Genomic DNA, 25,112 nt, shown 5'->3' with positions numbered 1-25,112 from the left:
AACCCATTTATCAATGCTTTTAGCAAATAATCACCACAAAACCAAAATTACCAAATTAACCTGCATTTTATGATGCAAATGTAGATTGCTATTTTTGAAAGACAAAAAACAAAAGTATATTGCTATTTCTTGCACTTGGGACAAAATCCTAATTACCAAAGCTTTTTGCAAATTATCACCACAAAAAACCAAAGTAGATTGTTTTACCTGTGATGGTTGTGGTGATGGTTGCGATGGTTGTGGAATCGGCGAGAGACCAGAAGCTTTATGACCGATGCTTCTGATATGGCTACGTCGCTCTCCTAATACTTTCTCAAAAGCAGCTCTTTCTTGAGCGGGTGTTAACTCATTTTCACCTTGGGTTTGTTCTAAGAGCTCTTCAACTAACCGACTCTATAACTCCCAAAAAGAGAGTAACAATTAAGTATAAATAAACATTTAATTATATGATAAAATTATAATTAAATACTTACATATTGTTGTTCCGCCTTAGCAGTTACAAATACACCATCCCTATCGGTATTCTTTGCGAAACGTTTCCACTCTCTTAAGGTTTTGTTTAACTTTAAAAATAAGATTATATTTTAAATAAATAATTACATGTATCATACGTTACATTCTTATAGCAAGTACTACTATACGAGCTCGACCCCCCAAGATTCACATTTTTTTGCTTTTCATGGACTTTTTTGTTCCTTTCTGAATCAATTATGTGTTTGTCCGTTTGGAAATACTCAACTACTTTCTTCCAGTTATCAACTTCCATACCCTCCGGAGGGTTGGGTAATGCTCTCGGGATATCTTCATACCCTCTGACCAAGATAAATTTTTTTTGTGTCAGCTTTATGTTCTCGATAACCTTTTAACAAAGCTGCTTGAAAACTCTCTGTCAACATATTAGCTTGTACATCCTGGAACATCTGATCCAAATCAGACTTTGTCTACAAAAAAAGTTAACCAAGTAAAAACCAGTTATAGTTAACCATATAAAATATTTTTAAATAAATAATTACCCCTTAATGTTATAATACGGTGCCCTCGTTGTCGGTAATTGTGTCGCAGCTAAATGCTTGGTTTCTTGTAGTGTCTATTAATAAAATATTTATATTAAATTTGTAGATCAATATTATAATTAATGAAGTAAATATATATTTCTCCATAAATTGAATATAATAATAAATAGTTTGTTTTTTTACTATTAAAAATATTTATTATGATTTTGTGTTACATAATTAAATTAATGAAATATTATAAAACAATATTATCATAATTGAGATACAATAAAATATATTTTGTTAAACTTTAAAATGAAATAAACATTAAAATAATTTAATGTTTACATATTGATATAAAACTTTTATTTTTAATAAACACGTGTGCTACACATGTCTCACGTCTAGTTTGAATAATAAACTAGTATTTGTCGTTAAATTACTAAACTTAGGGAACCCCTGAATTATTTTGTAAACCGGCATTTTCAATATATAGGCTATAGTCACCAAATTTATTGTCGTTATTCGTAGATTATTAAGATAGAAATTGTAAGGCACTACATTAATTTCATAAAACACTACACTGTTACATTCCAAGAAGACACAATTTCACATACGAAAGTATTCCTTGGTATGTTGGAGAAATTAAAAAGCATATTTCAAAAGTATTTTTTGTTACCATTTAGAAAGTCATTTTAAATAAGTTAGTAGGATTTCTTGAAATTTTTTATTATATTTATCAGGTGATAGGAACGATTAGATTTTAAACTAACGAAATCAACAATGACATGGCATAACTGAAAGAACACAAAGATGTTAATAATATCTCTTTTTCATTTAGAGAGTAAATGTAAACAATTACAATAACATAAGACACCTTCAAAAGATACTATTTACTACCAACTAACAACCCTTATATAATGAAGACAAAGGAGTTAGTTAGTCTATGACCAATGAGGTCACGACACCTAGACAAACACATCTATCAAAATAATAAAACATAAAACGCGAAGTCTAAGTTTAAAAAAAATGCGAACACTAACAATCAGACACATCTTTAAGTGAAGACCTACATATGACAATACTTTCGCATCAGAACTCGAACACAAAACATACAATTGCGAAAACCAACGATCTTCCCCTTTGGATTGAGTTGTGAAAGCGGTCTTCATCATGTTGTTTCAAACACTTCTGGTATCAGTCCAACAATGACAATACAAACTGTCATCCACCATCTAAGCATATACGAGATGTATTTGAGATCCTCTTTGGAATTTCCCTTACATATCTTACTCTTAGTAAGGATGTTAGTGAAGATTGTTGATTTGTAGCAGTGCTAATCTTGAAGATACAACATATAATTCTTCATAGACTTTGTATATAACACCCCATGGATTTTTTTTAATAAATCCATCTCTCATCTCTTCAAGATCTTGAGGTTCCTTTCCAAGTTTAACACAAACATTCTATTGCATGACCTCCATGATAGAATATCTTAACATTTTCTTCAAGTGTTTAAGTTCAGTTGAGAACATTGATTCATGTTTCTTCAACAAACTAAACAAAATAATCCAATCATAGGAGTTTATGACCGGAAGATCAACAAAAGTGAATTATAATTTTTGATTGTCTTATCCCCTTAGAACAGTAAACTTGTTGTTCGTGCATTCACCTAGTCTCGCTTCTTTATTTTTCTTCACATCAATAATCTTCTTTAGAGACCACACTTCGTATTGAGGCTTTGAATAATCAACAAAAAATGTGAAAAACTTCTTGTCGCTGTGCTCTCGGATAATGGAGCACTACGTATATGTTGAAACATCTAGATCACTCTAATCTTCCATGAGTGATGGAGCCAAGATAGGTTGAACAAATGGTTGAAATGATCTAGTAACTTCAACATCTTTGTCATTTTGAATTACAAACTCCTCATCAATATCACTCAATGGTGTTACATTATCTAAAATAGGAGAATTTGGAATTGGTTCGTTTAAAATCGATGATCATTGTGGTGGAGTGGTTGAATCTGTGAAAATATGAGTTTTGAATTGAAATGGTAGTTTGAACAAATGAAATTGGTGGAATAGGAATATGAATTGAAGTGGTTTGAGGTTGAGAAGTAGTGTTGGGTTGTGAAGTAGGTGGAAGAGGATGTGATTGAATTTTAGGAAGATTTATATTAGGCTCATTCATGATATTCTGAAAATATCATTCTCAGTTTGAAGATGTATTGTAGTAGAAGTGTTCGTAAAAACATCAGATACCTTTACAACTTACAAAGACTTGTGGTTTGCAGTCTAAGTAGATTATTGCTCCATGTTCACATGATTTTATGATCTCGTAGTATCATCCTCATTTGCATCATCCTCCATACGAACATCATAGACTGTATTTTCTTCATCATCATCTTCATCAACCACTGGAACGTTGGACTTCTTTTTCATTTTCATTTGAGCCTTTTTGTTCTCATGGACATCATCTTCATTTTTCTTAGATTTTCACTTTCTTCGAACTCTTCTTTGAACATTCCCAACCTCCAAAGTAGTCGCCATAGATGGTGATATCTATAGTTCACTAGGTTCAAGAATTTGTCTTTAAATAGGAATCAGTTCGTTGTCATGAGGAACTTTGTCTAACATCACATCAGGAATTGCTCTAACAGTGTGAAAGTTCTTCAGATATGAGGTAACAAACGTAACAATATTCATCATCTGAAACTTTATGACTTGCACATCCTCCATTTGAGGAACGTTCAAATAGTCACAATCATTCTTTACGACAACTAACCAAAATCTGGCACAAGAAATATTTGAATACTTTGTAAAAGAAGGACTCTGTGTAAACTAAACCGAAAGAATTTGACTTAAGTCAACCTTCGAATCTGTATACAAGGTGTATAACAAAGTGTGAAAGAACTTGTTAGCATTATCGGTTCTAGTAACCCCTCTTTGAGAAACATCAAAATAAGATTGCAAATAGGGAATTTCGCATTAGTGATATAAAAGAATTCTTGAATTTTGACATGTAAAAATCATCTTTGTAAACCATCTAATGATAAACTCTAATAATACATAAGAAGAAACCAATTACGGGTTTGTATATGCGTCACCAGTCTTCAACCCTAACAATTTGCAAAAAGCATGTTTGGTAATCGTAGTCTTATGCTTTTGAACATAAAAATTCGTTACTTCCATTTTCTTATTGCAGCTTGCAGAAGAATAAGCTAAAATAAATAAGTTGATTAATCAATAAATGAAATATGATAAGCATAATACTCCATTGTTGATTGAATGAAATAAAACATATAGAGAAATTGAAGAATTAAGAGTAATATCTTGCAATGCTCTTTGAATCACCTGAAAGTGTAAAGAGGTTAACTGTGTATTTTGGGTATTTATACATAGCAGAATGATGATAGTCAAGTTTGAATTTGAAAAGTATGGGTTTCTAGGAAGGATAACCCACCATGGACATTCCCAAATAACCCATCCAATAGCATGCCGGACTTGATTACCATGCCCATCATCACGTTAAGGAGGTCCAATAGGAACTTTCCAGCTCTGCTCATATCTTCCATGGTGTTCACATAAATGTCTTTGAATAAGAATCACGAAAGATCTATTTGCTTTATAAAAACATGTTATTTCGGTTTCTAGTATTTTCGTAATCAGTAAGTCCAACCTTCAATGTTACATATTTTGAAATAATATCCATTGGAATTATAACCAATGTTAACTTCATAAAATGTCATATATTAACCATAACTAGGTAAAGAAGAGTCTCATTAAATAATGGGAAGAATGATTAAAATCATAAAGCATAATTTGTGAAATTTTGGTTCAAGTTAGTTATACTTGAGTCCTCAAGAATTCCAACTGAAAGTGTGTGAAATGTGCTACAAAAATTTAGAAAGAAAAACGTGATGGAAGGAATCTCATACATGCCATAGTGAAATGATAAGTAATCATAAATTCAAACTTTGTAAAGCTGTGGGTTTTAAGTGATATGCATGTATGTGCTAGAGAATTGAGATTTTGGAAAATAGGTAGGGATAATGGTGTGTCATAGTAATTAAGGTGATAGTAGCGCGGTCATCACAAAATTGTATAAAACCATATGTTTCAATTTGGTATAAACCCGGAACCCCAAGGGTTTTATGCGAAATGCGAGTAAAATATGTATGAAGAAATACATGGAATGATATTGGTACATTGAGATATAGTTCATTTCTTCCATCAATTTGTAGTTTTATTCTAGATTTTGTAAACAAATTGTCCGTGAATTCATGATGGTTTAGAAATTGTGAAACCTATATTCAAGTTAGTTTAAAACTAAGACGTCATGGATTTCAAGAGTGGTTAAGAAGAACCATAGTACCTTTACTATTAGAATAAGTAACAAAGAAGGGATCTCTAAACTCTATACATGAGTAGATACATGTAGCTCAATGATTTCTACCAATACATCCTACTGGGAAGAAATTCTTGAAATTAAGGAATTTCACTGAGGCTGCACAAATAAAGAATCTATGAGGCTTTGGACAACATATTGAAACATGCTTCTAGGGACACTTAACTACTTAATGAAATTTTGAAACATAAAATATTTCCCATCAATTCCTTAGTTGTGTACTTGAACAACATGTGTTCACCATTAATTCCATGTTGCAGGTTAGAGCAAATTAAAGAGTAAGAAAATATTTTTGGATTTTTCAAAAGCTTTTGGAAATACAAAATATTTTTGGAATTTCAAAATTTTTAAGGAAGTAAAATGCTTTTGGCTTGTTGAAAAAAAAAGTTTAAGAAAGAAAAATTTAAACTACGATGGACTACGACAATTGTAGTTTGTCACATACAAACTAAAAATAGGAAAAGAAATTAGTTACGACCATAATGTATTGCGAATGTTCACAACCAGTCATAGTAACTATCAAAAATAAAAAAATGCAAAAAAAAAAAAATAGAATGAGTACCTAAAAAAATGGTTTACGAACAAACTTGTTGCGACTCCAACTTTGTGAGAACGTTCGCATCACATCGCATGTGAATACGATATTCCATAGTTTCATTTTGAATTTGAACTTGGAACTGATTCTGCTTCCATTATTCCTAATCCTTGAAGAATTCATCTAAATTAGTTGCCTCTCATAAGGCTTTTGTGAACATATCTGCTAATTGATCAATAGATCAGAAAAAAGTGATCTTCTACATTCCCATCTTCAACATGATCCTTTATAAAATGATACGTAATACAATATGTTTTGTCTTTGCATGTTGTACTTCATTGTGACATATACGAATAACACTCTCCGAATCACAATAGAATGGGATCTTCTTCGTGCTTAAAACATAATCTCGTATTTGAATTTAAATCCTAATAATATGCGACGTACAAGAAGCAACAACAATATATTGAGCTTCCACAGTAGATTATCATACACATGTTTGTTTCTTTGATTGCCAACTAACAAGGTTTCCATCAAGAAATTTATATCCAACAGTTGTACTTTGTGATCAAGTCCACACTCACCAAGATCTGTATAAGAATAAGCTTACACAAAGAACCCATAATTAGAAGGATACCATAACTCCAAGGAAGTAGTTTTCCAAAGATATCTAAGAATATTCTTCATTTCCTTCATGTGAGATTCTTGTGGATTTGCTTGGTATCTCAGAAAATAAAAATCAGAAAACATTATGTTAGGTCTACTAGATGTTAAATAAATCAAAGACCCAATCATCTGTCGATACCGAGTAAGATCAAATGTTGTTTTGTCAAGCGAGGGTATCGTCTTAGTTCTGAATGCCATTGGCGTTATGATTTTTGTATCTCTATTCGTGCCAAAATTTGTAAGAAATGACTTTGTAAAAGCTTCTTCATTTATGAAAATCTCCACGTTACTCTGTTTCATATTTAATCCAAGGGAAAATATTAATTGGACCCGTTGAGCTCATCTCAAATTTAGTTTCCATAATTTGGACAATCTTCAAATGATCACCATCTTTCTTGCGAAAGAAATTAGGGTCTACAAACCCTTGTTTAAACTTTGATTTCTTAAGTCACCGAGTAAGATTTTCATACCATACACGAGGAGCTTGCATAAGATATAACTTTATCAAGAATATAGACATGATCTGGACATTATTCATTAACAAAACCTAGTGGTTGTTCAATCTCACAACCAAGAAAATGTCTCTCCGTATTCTAAGCCTTTTCCTTAATAATATCATTTAATTATGAGACATGTCGTATTTCACACAACATTTCCTTCTTTATCTAATTTTTTCTGAAATACCAATTTCAAACCAACAACTGAAGTATTTAGAGGTGATGAAATCAATCTCCAAATCTTGTTTCTTTCAAATTCAGTTAGTTCAACTTCCATTGCTTCAACCCAATCTACATGACTAACATCAATCTTCATAGTTTTAGGTTGGATATTGGATATGAAAGAACTAAACGTACAAATTCTTGATTATTATTTAACGAAGCTTGTTTCTCTGTGTGTTGATCTTGTGTTAAAACAACAGAAAATGTTTCGCCTATCAATTGTGATTTTGTATGATCCTTTGTCCATTTCGTCAATGGTGGATAAGTCAAATAATATTCAAGAATAATTTCAGAATTAACTTCTTTAAATTCCAAATGATCATCATTATCATTACTTTCCATGTTTTCTTCCTAGACATCTGCAAAAAATAAAGAATCCGCCCCCTCCAAACAATCATTGTTAAGGACATTCCCCCCCTGAACAAGAGAATTCTAAGAATTATTTGTGGTGGAAAGATCTTCTTCAGCATGAACTTTAACATTCACTATTGCTTCATCAACCAAATTCAGCAATTCATCTTCTTGATTATCAATAGCTTTTGATTTAGAGGAGATGGTGTTTTCAGTGTTCATCTAATAAATTCAGAAAAAACCATCATATAAACTCATGAGAGGAATTGTCTTTGAGCAAGAATAAGGAATGATTTCACCACATTGAACATTGGTTTTTTGGAATGATTTAATGTACTTATCATCAAATGAAATATAACAACCTTCCTCAATGAATATCCCAAGAATACTACTTGATCTACTTTTACATCAAATTTGTTGTGATGCTCTTTAGAATTGTAAATAAAGTATCTAGAACCAAAAATATGAAAGAATTTCATATTAGGTTTGCGATTATGTAGTAACTCATGAAGAGTAATTAAAAATCACATATTAATGTACGATCAATTTTGAGTAAAGCATACGGTTTCGGTCGCTTCACCTTTCAACTACACCATTTTGATGTGTTATGTAAGGAGATGAGAAATAATGATTGATTCCTTTATTTTTTAAGAATTCCTCAAATACTTGTTTCTTGAACTTGGTTTCATTGTCACTACGTATCTTGCAAATAAGCTTTTGCACCTATAATTCAATAAGCTTCACAATATCTATCAGTTTTGTGTCGTCTCTGACTTCTATTTTAAAAAGAACATCCAAATGAATCGTGAAAAATCAAAGATAATAACAGGTATATCTTATTACCACCAATACTTTCAATTGAAGATGGACCACAAAGATCAATAAGAAGTAGTTTGAGTGGTTCAATTATCTTGATATTCATAATGGATGTGTGACTTTTTCTTTTATACTTTTCCATTTTGCAAGCGGCAGAGAAATAATGGTCTATGTCAAATTCAATTAATGGAAGGCCACACATAAGATCACCAAGAACAAGCTTGTTAATATCTTTGAAATTAAGCTGCTAAAGTCTTCTACTCCATAACCAGCTATCCTCTGAAGATGCATTTGCATGCAAACATATATATGGTTTTCCTTCAACATGCTTCATGTTATGAGGATACATTTCACTTTTCCTCTTGAAATTTCAAAAATCACTTTCTCCAATTCCTTATGAGTTATTAATGAATCTTCCTCATCAAAAAGAAACTTTAATCAGTACCTACAACAAGTTGAGAAACACTTATAAAAGTATGTTGATAATCACTTTCATAGTCTTTGATTTCTCTAGTCGCATTATTTCCAAACATAACTATTTCTTCATCTTTCAAATTCCAGAACTCTCTTAATTGTGATTTCCTTCCTTTCTTGTAACGAAAACAATCACTATCAATATACCATTCCAAATCATACAGCTCGTCACAAATTGCCTTCAAAATTACACCAATTTAGGAACCCAAACCATCCTGGGCCTATGTTATAAATTTCTTAGGGAAATAACAACAAGGAAAATCTTGGTCTTATCAACCCAAAATGACTTAATAATTGAAGAATTGTACACTTTTTGCACCATTTAAAAAACTTGAGTTCTTTTGTCACACATATTTATCTCAACAATTAGTGTTTTTCTCTGAATGAAAGCTTTTGCTTTTGGAATTAAACATTTCACAAATTTCTTTTCTTTTTCTATTTTTTTGCTTCATAATTGTAAGATAACATCTTGATTTGAAACAACTTTATTTTCAGCATATATTTTCGTTATAAAAGTTTTCTTTGAAGAAAGTTTTGATTTTTCCACAAACTTGTTTGATTTTTCACTTTTTGAAAAAATGATTTTGGACTAAAATGAGGTTTTGATTATGCAACGTGTTGTGAATAATTTTATTGATTAAGAGACCTTAACTGTTTGTTAGACTTCTTATTTTTTATCATGAGATGAAGAAAAAGTTTAATTATGAGAAAAAACTTCAGATTTATTTAATGATTAATTCTTTTGTGTCAAAAATTTATTTCTTTTCTTTTTTAAATCTTAGTTTTCTTTCTTTATTCTTTTCTTTCTTCATATTTGACTTTCCTTTCTCATAATTTGACTCATAGTGTTTCCTTGTTACATAATTCACATTATCAACAACACTTTGTTGATCAGTGGCTGCATTCAAATTTCCAGGCATGTATCTACATTTCACTCTCCATGATGTATTTGTAGAAATTCCAATTGTTTCATCACTATTATCTATAGTTCTAGACCAAAAATGATTCTCAGAAGAAAAATCATTATGGATTTGCACAATAGATGTCAAGTCATCATTGTCCGATTTGTGAAGTCCTTTTGTAACAAACACTTGATTTGGTGTATGTTTAGATTTTGGAAAAACAACTACATTTTCTTTCAAATTCGTTACACCTCCATTTTCAAAAAATTGCTCAAATCCAATGGATTCTTCAAAAAATCATTTTTTTTGTTCTTCAACATGTTTCGCAAAAGAAGAACAATTAATTTCCTCCACAACTGAAATTTCACTCATTTCGCTTTCATCAAACTCAGAGTCATTCACAAAATTGTGAGTTTCTTCAAAACTTAATTTTTGGCATAAAGAGTTATATTTCTAAATTCAATTTTGTTTGATTTTTTGTTTGTCTTCTTTTGTAAAAACATCACTCTTCATTAGTTCATGTTCTTTTGAATTTAATAATTCCTCTATCTTTTCTTGTCCAACTCTATACAAATCACTAAAGGATTGATCAGGTGAGACTCAGGATTTGCAATTGTAACAATCAACGTATATTTCATCAATCTTAATTTCTAATAATGGTAACATATTTCTATTCATTTCTTTTGCAATATCATAGTTCAGATAAACTTAAGATATATAATTGTAGGAACGACGAGCGATTTGGCAAAAAATATTATGTTGTTTCAATACAACTCTATTGTTGTTTTTTAACAAAACTATATCATCCTTAGACCCAGAAAGTTCAGTCTCTAAATGCTCATTCAATAACCTTCGTTACTCACTTTTAAATGAAACCCTGCTGCGATCATCATCAACATTAGAAGTTCTTATATGATATCATTGAGATTATATAACGAGAAATACGAATATTTAATGACTCAATGATAGAATGTACCTTATCTATTACATCCTTGCTCTCAGCCACATAGTCACAAATAGACTTGGAATACAGGAACACATGAGATTTAGCACCTTCATTAGAAAAATGTCCCTGATTTACTGAACTGAAACTGTTAACCATGAAACAGTTACCACCTCTTGCTTCCTTAGCCTTCTTCATAACAAAATAAGCCCCATGATTCGGCTTGCGAACCTCGTTGTCCTCAGAATCTGTCAACCAAAATTCAACATTTCCAATATCTCTGTCATCTTCTTCCACAATTAATGTTTTTCCTTAAAGATTTATCTTCCATAGATCCTCTATTTTTTTTTACATAATAAGCATCATGTTTTTTCTTTCTCTTCTTCTCATTTTGTTTCTAAGCATGCATTCTTTTGGAAAATGGTTCTCCCCATTGTAAAAGTTGTAATGGAACCCTAAATTACCAACCAATTTCGTTTCTTTATTCTCCTCATCCTTTTTGATACACTTTGTATCCTTCTCGTTTATCCTTCTCCAAGTTTGATTTTCCATATTTGAAATTGTTTCCTCCATTACCACTTTTTTTTGAGTTGTTCTTGAATAAAGAGATTTTTTATTGAATAATTTCATCGGATTGCTGACCACAAATGTTTTTCTTCACTAGTAAATTCATTATTAGTACCATCTAAATCTAAATCATCTGTATGAATATTTGACTTTTTGCCTCTTGAACAATTGTCTTTAGCGATAAATTCCAAAGGACCAACATTTGGAATCAACTTCTTGATGGGTTTTAAGCATAACAAACAAAAACCTATGTGTTCATGCAACCCTATTTCAGGATATCTGTTTTCTCTAATTGAACATACAACATTTGAAAATCAATTAGGAAACCCTAGGAAACCTATGTTATTTTCGAAATTCACATAAGAAGGTTTAGAATACATACCTTAATTTTTATATTGCAATAACAATGAATTCCTAGTTCTTGAACTTTGAGAGCAAGTGTTACAATAGTCAAACCTCTAATGGTTCACACCGAAACAATGCAAGAGGATGAGAGAGGAGAGAGAAGAGGAGTGCTACGAATTTCAGCTATTCCTCTAAGGTATCAAGTGGCATGAAAATCAGAAGGGGTAAGGCCCTTTAATAGTGAGGTAGCTTAGAGCCAAAGCTATGGTTTCAAGAGGAAACCCTAATTCCTTAACTGAAGGATGAAGCAAGCCCATGAACTCACATCCAAGAGCCCTTGGACGAAAATTATACGGCTTACCTAGAGATTTTCGTCTAACCTCTGCTAGGGAGGTTCTAGATACTAATTCCTTAACTATCAATAAATTTCCAAACAACCCATGCACTTTTAATTAATTCAATTAATCCCAAAATTAATTCCACTTAATTTCTGATTAACTATTAATTAAATAATATAATTCTAATTAATATATTATTTTCATAATACATTAATAAATCAATTATCTCAATTTATTATCCAAATAATAAATTCAACCTCTCTCCAAAAGTCATCATATTTAGTTTCTAGTTATGAGGGAAACCTGAAAGGACCGTGATACCATCAATTCAAGTTTATACGTATTATAGTTTTGGGCTTAAACACCAAATCCATCATTATCCCACTTGGATAAGTCTTATAATTATATTTGCCATTATAACTTCAAAATTTGATTAGCAAATTGTGTCTCTCAAATCCATTGTCGAACTCTGACCCAGTCAGTTACGTGTCCTAAGATAAGTGATCAAATACCCCTCTGTTCAACAAGATATCCTATGGACATGAGACATGGATTATAATCAATCGCATTGTCCAAGTTTTTTTTTCCCGATTGACGATTGATTCATACTACCAATTGAACACTTTAATTCAGTCTTGGCTTGGCCAAGCGCTTTAGATGTCGACATGAAGTCATCGAGGGGCCCACAAATATCGCTTTTCCCATTACGGCATAGGAACGGATAAACTTCGAATTATATGTTTGCACTATTCACTCATCAAATCACACACCACAATATGTTTTATAACATCAAGGTGCTAATGCCTTTATATATTATCAATGCACAACCGACTTATAACCAACAACTCATATATCTCCATTTCAAGAATATAAGATATTATTTTCTCAAAATTGCTCCTGATAAAATCCATGAAGTAATGCTCTGAGCGTACATTTATCCAATACTTAAAATCCCTATTTCCATGTACTCATGAACATTGCAGCAAAACCATTGTTATGTTTAATCTCCAGAGACAATCTATAATTCAATTCCTGACCAACTTAGTTCACTACTTACTTCCAAAAGTATGATCGACTGTGGTTGTTTGAATAATGCAATTATTCAGAAAGTAAAACTTACGAAGTGGAACACAATAATAACCTAATTAACTATAGTCTCAAAACTATTGAATATACATAAAACTCTTATTATTTAATCACCATATTAATTAGAATTTATTCATTGTAGAATGTGTTGGATATAGTGTCTAAGTCCATAACTTTATTTGGTATGTACTTGATCCGACCCGACATGGTCCATTTGGGTTGCATGACATTGCAATACTTGGATAGACTAAATGAGAGAATATGGCACTTATGATTATTAATATATTATAAGTTCTAATATATTAATAATAGTCTTATTTAATTAGTATTTGATCAAGTATTAATCTAGTATTAATTTGGTGATCAAAGTGAGACTAATTAAATATATAGGGTTGATTATGACAATCATCAAATCTTTTATGGTGGAGTAATGATCCATGGTTTATGGGTTATGGATGTAACCATTTGGAGCTCCATGGATAGTCCATGGGAGTTACAAACCCATGGGTCATGAGAAATGAAGAGTCATGACAATTAAGAGTATTCATGTGAAAACCCTAATTGTGACACCACTATAAAAGAGACCCTTTGGCTTGTGAAATCGGACCTAGTAAGGTTACTAGAGAGGGCATAACCGATTTTAAGTGCTAGAAGTATTCTCTCAAGTTATACCAAGTTTTGTGGTGTTGTGTGAAGCATTTGAGGCACGACATTTGGGGTGCTAGGCTCACAAAGTCTTGAAGGAATCCAAGCAACAACAAGGTATGTGTTTCTACTAGTTTTTATGTTTCATATATTCCCCATGCCATGCTAGTTAGGAAATAACCTTGAAAAAGAAATATGCATGTATATAGAGAAAACATAGATTCAAGGTTATTAGGGTTGCATGTACACTTAGGAAGTGTTAGAATGCTCAAAACCCATCAATGGTATCAGAGACTAGGATTGTTTTCTGTATACTTGATGCAAAACTGCTTGAAAATCGAAAAAACTGCTCACTGTCGACTGGACTCGCCGAGTTCATGGGGAGGACTCGCCGAGTCCATGTATAAATTCATCATAATCGTCGAGTAGGATCATGCACTCGACGAGTAGGTGCGTGCTGGGTAGTCTTTTCGTGTTTTGTTGCTGGAAATGGATTAAAATCATTATCCCAATCTGTTTTGGACTTGTAAAACTGTTTTTCAAAATGATAATGATTATGTTAACCCATTTTCACATGACTTTTATCAATGTTCAAGAATTTTATATGTTAATATGATTCATGAAATTGCTTGGCATGAATTTGTGTTCTTATGAGTTTTTAGAAGATCATAGGAATTATGTGTAACCTCCATGTGTGTTTAATTCTTGATCTTAATTGTATTAATGGTGTCCATAACTTGTCCTCAAGTTATGGATAACCAAAAGTCACTTCTTCTAATTGTGATTAAAGAACTAAAGAGGTTTCATAAAATGAAGAGTCTTGATTTTTATGAACCATTAAAACTCATAAGTTACAAATTGAAGAGAATTGGAATAGTTTCAATTCTTGCCCTCAAGTTTTGGAATTTGAAAAGTATTACACTCTAATACTTTAATTCCAAATTAAACCTTAGATTTTTAAAAAGTTTAAAAATCAACACTTATACTATTATTATAATTTTATTATATAGATATGTATAAGAATATGTCATTCTTACCGTTAGTAGGCCTCATTCACGAAGCCGGTCTATAAGGGGGGTATAAGGTTGTTGCCTATAAAATGGTGACTTAATGGGTGTCCACTCTCACCCACCGCTTCCTTGATCGGTGGAGGGTCGTTAGCCGAACGGGTAGGATATGACTTTAAATTCTCATTAAAAGTATAATGAATTATAAAGTAACTATACATTATAAATTCCCAATCTTAGTTACTTTAGGAAAATGTGAAATTGGTGCTAGACCATAAAATTACACTTTGTACCTTGCCAAGTCGTTAGTGGAGCGTGTGTGGTTAACCAGCACACTAACATGGACTAGTAAGAGTGGCAAAGGGTAACTTGACTTTATTATAGACCGGTGGAGCGTGTGTGGTTAACCGGCACATCGATTAGGTAATATTGTTAAGGGTACCAAGTCAATTTGTATGGTTATTCACACCTTGTTTGTGATCCTCGGCATCCCAGTCACAAACTTGAGAGGGCACATTTGAGATTCAAACATGCCATTGAAAAGTTCAATGTATCTCAAAAGATCTAGGAGTTTCAAAACCAATAAAACCTAATACTAAAATATTTCGTCTTATGGTGGAAATTGGTAAAGCGTCATTTACCTACCTTCAAATATTTTATAGCGTGGATTACGACATCCCTCTTCCACCTATAAATAGTTTGTTGGATCCTAGCCCTAATATTTCATTTGGGTGACTTATTAAGGACTCTTAATCTAATGAAACTTATCTTCCTTCTATTCCAGATGTCTTCCAATAACGCTGCTGGCTCAAACCCTACAAGCTCCTTTTCCCTAATGAACTTGTGTGGTAAAGTCATCTTTGATGGATCCAACTTTAATGAGTGGATCAAAAACATCAGGATGATTACCCGCTATGAGGACAAAGAATATGTCCTTGATAGGGAGCTTAAGGCTGTTAATGAAGCCACTGCTACTCCAGAAGAGCTTGCGGAGTTCATTGCGCATGAGAAGGATGCCACCAAGGTGTCCTGCATCATGATCGCCACAATGACTCCGGAACTCCAAAAATCTTATGAAGATTTCTACCCCTATGAGATGCACCTAGATCTGATGGAAAGGTACCATCAGAGCACGCGTCAAGAAAGGTATGAAATCATTTCCTCCATGATAACCGCAAGGATGAAGGATGGTGAACCCATCACCGGTCACTTGCAGAAGATGCAGAGGTTCGTTGACCGGTTGCTAAAGCTCAATGTTGACTTCCCTGAGGAATTGGCGATTGACATCATTCTCCATTCCTTACCTCCAAGTGATGATCAGTTTCGTATGACTTATCATATGAACAAGGAGGAAGTCACACTTAGCAAACTTCAAGGACTCTTAAGGACAACTGAAAATGGCCTTAAGGGTAAAGCGGTTGCTACTTCAACTCCTTTAACAACCCCTTTTCTTGTAACTAGGCAAGGGAAGGGTAAGAAGAGGAAAAGCCCTTCAAAGGGTACCAAGGGTAAGACTCTTGATGGTTCCTCTTCAAGTGGGACAAAGAAAGGTCCCATTACTCCTTCTTCGAACACAAAGGAAGCACAATGCTTCTATTGCCAAGATAAGGGACACTTCAAGCGAAGCTGCGCCAAATATCTGCATGATGTAAAGGATGGGAAGGTTAAACCCACCCATGCAAGTATTTACACAATATTGTCTAACAACTTATCTAATGCTAATTCTTGGGTGCTTGATACAGGGTGTGGTATTCACATTTGTACTGATTTGCAGGCACTAAGAAGAAGTGAGCAAGTGGAGCACATGAAGATAAACTTAGTCATGGGCAACAGGAAAGCATCACCTGTTACCAAGATAGGAGTTTATTCTTTATTGCTTAATAATGGGTTAATGTTAGGTTTGAATAAGTGTTGTTACTCGCCCGAAATGGCGAGAAATATTATTTCTTTTCATGGCTTGTACAAACAAGGTTTTACATATTCATTTGATAATAAAAATGGTGCTATTAATGTTTATTACAATGCTATATTTTACTTTAAAGCAATACCTTGTGATGGTGTATATGAAGCCGTGAATGTTGTAGACAATCTAGGAAATAATGTGTTGTATATTGATTCTTCTGATAGCTTGGATAAAGCATCCTTGTGACATTGTCGTCTTGGACATGTTAACAAGAAGCACATAGGCCAACTCCAAAAGGATGGAGTCTTGGCATCATTTGACCTCAAGTCAGATGATAGTTGCGAGTCTTGTTTACTTGGAAAAATGACAAAGTCACCCTTCACAAGTACTTGTGATAGGGGTGAGGGTTTGTTGGACCTTGTACACACGGATGTGTGTGGGCCCTTCAGAGTTGCTACAAGGGATGCTAATCGTTATTATGTGACTTTTATTGATGATTACAGTAGATATGGATATATTTAATTAATCAAGCATAAGTCAGAAACCTTTGAAAAGTTCAAACAGTTTAAAGAGGAAGTTGAGAATCAATTGGGTAGGAACATCAAGATGCTCCGATCCGATCGAGGAGGAGAGTATCTTAGCACTGAGTTCCTTGACTATCTTAAGGAATGTGGTATTGTCTCACAATTGACACCTCCCAGGACACCACAGTTGAATGGTGTAGCTGAGAGGCGCAATCGAACCTTGTTAGATATGGTTCGTTCCATGATGAGTCGAGCTTCGTTGCCAACCTCTTTTTGGGGGTATACCTTAGAGACTACCACCCATATCCTTAATCTAGTCCCTACTAAAAAGGTTGCCAAAACACCTCACGAGATGTGGACTGGGAAAGTTCCCAATTTGGACCACATCAAGATTTGGGGTTGTGAAGCTTTTGTGAGGCGTGAGACTCATGACAAGCTTGAACCCCGAAGCGAGAGGTGTATTTTCATCGGCTACCCACAGAGATCCTTTGGTTACCTCTTCTACAGACCCAGTGACAATGTGGTTTTTGTAGCAAGAAGATGAGTCTTTCGTCAGAGAGAATTTATAAGCCAAGGGGACAGTGGGAGGCAAATTGACCTTGAAGAGCTTCAAGACTCAAGTGGTGAAGGAACCTCAAATGCTGTCAGCCAACCTGAGGAGGAAACTCCTGTTGAGCCGATAGATGAGTCTGTACCTCCAAGACATTCCACTAGAGTGAGGAACACACCTGAATTTTATTATGGTTATCACATCACCATTGAAGGTGATACATTTATCAGTGATAGCTCACTGATAGATTTGGATGAACCTAATAATTATAAGGAAGCCATGGCAGGCCCTGAGTCTGCGAAATGGAAGGAGGCTATGGACAGAGAGATTCAGTCCATGTATGACAATCAAGTTTGGAACTTGGTTGACAATGTACCAGGTCGTAAGACAGTTGGGTGCAAACGGATCTTCAAGAAGAAGACCGAAATGGATGGGAAAGTACACACTTATAAAGCGCGACTGGTTATGAAGGGATTTACTCAAACTCCAGGAGTTAACTATGATGAGACCTTCTCACCAGTAGCTAAGATTAAGTCTATTAGAGTGTTGTTAGCCATAACTGCATTTCACGACTATAAAATATGGCAAATAGATGTCAAAACCGCTTTCCTTAATGGGAAGTTGCCTAAGGATGTTTACATGGCTCAGCCAAAGGGTTTTTTCGATCCAAAATACCCTAATAGAGTGTGTAAGCTTGAAAAATCCATTTATGGATTGAAACAAGCATCTCGCAGGTGGAATCTTTGCTTTGATGAGAAAGTTAAAGAGTTTGGCTTTTCTAGGAGTGAGGGTGAGTCTTGTGTGTATGTCAGGGCTAGTGGGAGCATAGTTAGCTTCTTGGTGTTGTATGTGGATGACATACTTCTCATAGGAAACGACATCCCAACTTTTCAGGAAGTTAGGGCCTGGCTTGGGAAGTGTTTTGCTATAAAAGACCTTGGGGAAGCTGCCTATATCCTAGGGATAAGGATATTGAGAGATAGGAGTAAGAGACTAATTGGACTTAGTCAAAGTACTTATGTGGATAAGGTACAGAAGAGGTTTAGTATGAAAGATTCCAAGAAAGGAGAATTACCAATCCAGAGTAATGTCAAGCTAAGTAAGACTCAAAGTCCGAGTACAGAGGCCGGGATAGCTGAAATGAATCAGGTACCATATGCTTCCGCTGTGGGCTCGATCATGTATGCTATGACTTGTACTCGCCCTGATGTGGCCTTTGCTTTGAGCATGGTCAGTAGATATCAAGGGAACCCTGGCAAGGCACACTGGACAACGGTAAAGAACATTCTCAAGCATTTGCGGAGGACTAAGGACTGGGTCCTTACCCTCGGAGGCAGTGATGACTTGAGAGTGGAAGGATATAGTGATGCTAGCTTTCAAACTGATAGGGATAATTTCCGCTCTCAGTCAGGCTGGGTCTTTATCCTAAATGGAGGAGCCATTACTTGGAAAAGTTCCAAGCAGGAGACAGTAGCTGATTCGACTTGTGAGTCAGAGTACATAGCAGCAAGAGAGGCAGCAAAAGAGGCGATATGGATAAAGAACTTCATCGGAGACCTTGGAGTTGTACCAGCTATAAAGGAGCCAATGGAAATTTTATGTGACACTGAAAGTGCGGTTGCTTTGGCGAAAGAACCAAGAGATCACGGGAGATATAGGCACATTGACAGAAAATACCATTTCATCAGACATAGAATAGAAGAAGGACTCCTCGTGGCAAAGAGGGTATCATCAAATGAGAACCCAGCAGATCCCCTCACTAAGGGACTGAGCAGGGTTAAGCATTTACAGCATGCAAGGCGCATTGGGCTGAAGGATGATATTAGTTTCGATAATTAGATTTCTGAAACTTGTAAAATGTAATTGACATTTGATGATAAATAAAAGTTATTATTTATTTATGAGTAAGGTGTTACTATCTTGTGTTGATTGTTTACTATGTTTCAATTTTGCAGGTTTTTACTTCCAGAATAATTATGTTATGGTATATATCATATTATTCAAACCATCCACAGTTGGTCAAACTTTGGAAGTAAGTATTGATTCAAGACTGTCATGAATCTGGCTTCTATGGTTTGTCTAAAGTGCTTTAGACAATGCAATGGTTGCTACAACATTCATGAGTACTTATAAGGGCTGAGTATTGGATTCAACCCACGCTCACTTGCATCACTTCATGGAATTTATCTCGAGTGATCGTGAGACGGTAATATCATATAAATCTTCAAACCTAGAGATATGAGTTGTTGACTATGAGTTGGTTATTAATTGATTGTACGAAAACGCATTGGTAACTCGATGTTATAAAATGTGCCTTTGTGAGTAATTCAACAATTAGTTAGTACAAGCATATCAGTCGAAGTTTATCTGTTCCTTCTAGAAATAGAAGCGATATCTGGGCCCCTTGATGATTTGGTTTTAACCTATGTACCGAGCCTGGTCAAAACCTAATTGATGTGTTCAATTTTTTTCGATGTCGAAACAAATCAGAGATCGAGAAATAAATGTTGGACAATAAGTAAGACCATGTTCCATGTGTTAGTCCGGCTGATATCATGAGAGCAGAGGATTATATGATCACTTATCTTAAATGGCGTATCATCATCATCTCAGTTCTGGGAGACTTTGAAAGAGCTACGATTGTTAGTCGGATTTTGAAGTCATATTTGCAAATATAGTTGTTAGACTTATCCAAGTGGGAGACTGTTGGATATAGTGTCTAAGTCCATAAATGTATTTGGTATGTACTTGATCCGACCCGACATGGTCCATTTGGGTTGCATGACATTGCAATACTTGGATAGACTAAATGAGAGAATATGGCACTTATGATTATTAATATATTATAAGTTCTAATATACTAATAATAGTATTATTTAATTAGTATTTGATCAAGTATTAATCTAGTATTAATTTGGTGATCAAAGTGAGACTAATTAAATATCTAGGGTTGATTATGACAATCATCAAATCTTTTATGGTGGATTAATGATCCATGGTTTATGGGTTATGGATGTAACCATTTGGAGCTCCATGGATAGTCCATGGGAGTTACAAACCCATGGGTCATGAGAAATGAAGAGTCATGACAATTAAGAGTATTCATGTGAAAACCCTAATTGTGACACCACTATAAAAGAGACCCTTTGGCTAGTGAAATCGGACCTAGTAAGGTTACTAGAGAGGGCATAACCGATTTTAAGTGCTAGAAGTATTCTCTCAAGTTATTCCAAGTTTTGTGGTGTTGTGTGAAGCATTTGAGGCACAACATTTGGGGTGCTAGGCTCACAAAGTCTTGAAGGAATCCAAGCAATAACAAGGTATGTGTTTCTACTAGTTTTTATGTTTCGTATATTCCCCATGCCATGCTAGTTAGGAAATAACCTTGAAAAAGAAATTTGCATGTATATAGAGAAAACATAGATTCAAGGTTATTAGGGTTGCATGTACACTTAGGAAGTGTTAGAATGCTCAAAACCCATCAGAATGTTTCTAGTAATCAACCAAGCTCTTGAATTATACATCAGTCATGCCATGTTATAAACATGGATATTGTGTCTCTCTATAGTCCTTCCTATGTGAACAGATCGATTGGACATTATTCCAATGATAGTCATTTCTCAATTTCATATTCTGGTTACTACTAAATGTTTTAGAGTTCAACCTTACATGCACTATCCTTTTGTCATGCCGAGGCTTCAAAATCACAGAGACCTTGCCAACGATATTACAAATGTTCCATTTAAACTTTGCTACTTAAAACAATTTTGTGGTAACGAAGTCTTAAATTCAAGAAACACTTGTTCAACATCTTCCTTGCACTAAGGTCCCTAACTCACATGTAGATTCTAATCATCAACTCTCAGTATGGAAACATTTCCATATTCCCATATGATTATCAATCTTAAACAAGAGTCACCTCCCATCAGAATTATGTCAACACGGTTCGTCCAAATACTATACTTCCAACTGTCCACAAGCAACCAATCTTTGGTAAACGTGAAAGTGTTCTTGACAGTTGTTTAACAACTTTAGTCACACCAACTTCTATTCCTTTTTCCCTCTCAATACCCAAGGCATATGGAAAAAATAGAACAAGTGAATATCATAGCTGTCGCACCCCAAAACCAAGAACAGCGGAAACGTTCTGGGGCGGAGGACGTCATGTAAAGTATCACAACACAGTAAATGTAAATAAGCAAACAACATCATCCATTGCATTAAATATATAATTTTAATACAAGTGTGTTCTGTACAGTTTTAGACACCAAAAATATAAGTTTAATCAAAATAATAATATGATGAGTCTTGAATGCGCTCCATCTTCTCAAAAGCTGGCATCGGTACCTGTCTACTGATGACCTGAGAATACAAATTATTTTGAAAGATTTTATCAGCATTAAGCTGGTGAGTTCATAAGTATTTTAGTGTCGATGTTTGTTATCAAAACGTTTGAACCTGTCGAAGTATAAGTTGTAAAATGTATGTAAGTGTTTGTAAAAGTTTGAATCTCTCAGAAAAACCTATATTTTCTATTAAAGTAGCCTTCTACCAAGGCTTAACTGTCTTGTACGCTCTTTTGTTGTAAAAGTGTGTAATATCCCATGTGTAACTATCGTTTAACAAAATATAGTTTGTACATTAATGTTTAAGTGAGGTTATCACTAAAAATATGTAATAGGTAAATCATTGTAGTACTGTAGTTTTGTATTATAGGAACTACTGCTGTACTAACTACCTTAAACCAGATTTATATTAAGGCATTATGTGATAAATTGCACCATGCTATCGACTGGTAACAACGACATATGAATGGTCATAATAACGGAATGACGTTTGGCACCCGCAGACCTGCAGGTCCGGCTGTAGCTAGCAGCAAGGTGTAGGATAGTCAATCCAGTATAGATCTATACGCAAACTCACGCTCTCCCTCCAAGAGAATTCTGGCTACTACTCGGGACATGACATTTAAGGCATGCTCCGATACAGTGGATCACAATTGTTAACGTATTCTCGTATATGTAATGTAATGTTTCTAGTTCTAGTATAGTTGTATATGTTCTCCTCCTAGTATAGTTGTATATGCTCTTATAGTATAGTTGTATATGTTCTTATAGTATAGTTGTATATGTTCTCATAGTATAGTTGTATATGTATGATCCTGTGTTACCCCGATGGTAACTTACTAATGATGTGTCTAGTACGTATGAATATGGAAGTACTTTTATGTCTATATATGTATATTTGATATATAATTAATATTGAAACGACCTTCGGATGCTCACCCGAAATCCCACCAGACCACATCTCAAGGTGCGAAAAGGAAATAGGGCGGATGGCCTTCCTAAGCCCTTTAAACATTACTTATATATCTATACATATATGGGCATGAAATTTATAATATAAAAACATAAATAAGTTTTTATAAGACATTTTAAACATAAATATTATTTCAAGAAAATATCGACTTGATGTCAATCTATAAAACATTTTGAAGGCATAAGTTTGATAAAACCGTTTAAGTATAAGGAACATTTGTTTCAATCACAGTGGTAAATAAGTTTGAAAAGTAAGAGAGTTTGTAAAACATTTTGAAGTAGAACAATTTGATAAACAGCTTGATAAACAGTTTGAACAGTGATAAAATCATTGGTTTCCTAGTTATTAATCACATGTGATTAATGCAATTACATGTGATTGAAGCAATAACTATAAGTATTTAACTTGTATCCCCCCCATAAAGTATTTAAAACATTTAAAATCATTTAAAAGGTTGATTAAAGGGGTATGAACTCACTTGTGGTGAGCTGTTGGAATTGCAGTGTCGGATACCGTGCTAGGTGGCAAACGGAGACTTGTTTACACGCACGAGCCTAGTTATCATATAATAAGCATATATATAACTAATTAGCCAAATAATAACTTAATAAAATAAGTTGGGACACTTAGGAACATGAAAACACTTTGTATAAATGTTATAGGTCCTAAGGGTTGCATCTAAGTCGATACGGGACAAGGCAAAAAGGGGGTTTAATGCACCAATGACCTTGTACATGAGTTTACCACCCAACAAACCCCACCTTTGGAGTTTACAGCCATGAACCCATGAGTTTACGGCCGTGAACTCCTCACTTGGTGGTTTTGGGTGTTTTAAGGTGCTATATTGATCCTAGAATAAGCCTAGCTTTGTTGGAATAATCCTTGAAGTAGTTTAAGGCCCTAGAATGCTCCATAGAGGAGTTTACGGCCTAAGGACCATATCCCCTAGAGTTTACGGCCGTAAACTCCTATGGGGTGTTGGTTTTAATTCTTTTAAGTCACTTGCACATGTAGGATAGCTTTTATGTTTTTGTCTAAGGCTAAAGGGGACATTAGGCACCCATTGGTGCCTTTACTTGGAGTTTACGGCCCAAGTTATGTTCCTTGGCTGTAAACTCCCTTTAAGGGATGATTCTTATGTAATATACTCCCCATTCAAGTCCTAAGTATTCAAGGGTAATTGTCTTAAAGCCTTAGGGGTGTTTAGGGTACACTTTGCTCTTGAAAAAGGGGTTTACTGCCCAAGAGCATATCTTGGCCGTAAACTCCTAAAACTTTATGATTTTGAAGTGTTTTGGTGTCCAAATTTGCTACAAGCATTAGAGGGTAAATGCCTTAAGCCTTAGGGGTGATTTAGGGCTCACTTTGGCCCTTGGAAATGGTGTTTACGGTCCAAGAAACTCTTGGGCCGTAAACTCCAAAAGCCTTATGATCTTCGATGATTTCTAGCCTCAAAAGATCCTACAATAAGTCCTAAACTAGTTGTCTAACAAGGAATCGGGACTAGGAAGCTTTTAGGCCTCATTTTGGAGTTTACACCCCAAGAACGTTCTTGGGCCATAAGCTCCCGGATCTTGCATTTTAGGCATGTAAACAATGTTATAAAGCATATAACAAATATTAAAACACATCTAGGAAAGTAGACTCACAATCTGGGATGAAAACCCGAAGATCCGTCAGAGAGAAAATGGCTTTTCTCTATTTCGAATTGTGAATAATGAATTAATTAAATTCAGAAATCTATTTATAGTCCTGAAATACTTTGGCAGAAAATATTTTTATTCCCGATATTGGACTATGACATTATGGAACTTGGAATGTTCAAGTTTCACAAATCCAGGAGCATCCACTCTCCTGATATCTCCTTAAACGTAAACCCTAATGTGCACAAACTTGTTCGGAAAAGTCTGAAAGTAACTGAAACTGGACTGGCTTCTATTGAATAGATATTGTTCGTACAAAAATTTCGGGTTGTCACAATAGAATATGTAAACGATCCTGTATCCCAAGCATATGGGAC

This window comes from Lactuca serriola, chromosome 4, assembly GCF_051521515.1.
Source record: "Lactuca serriola cultivar US96UC23 chromosome 4, Lser_US96UC23_V15, whole genome shotgun sequence".
NCBI classification, from domain to species: Eukaryota; Viridiplantae; Streptophyta; class Magnoliopsida; order Asterales; family Asteraceae; genus Lactuca; species Lactuca serriola.
The sequence above is the reverse complement of the archived record's forward strand: the minus strand, read 5'-3'. Positions refer to the sequence as shown.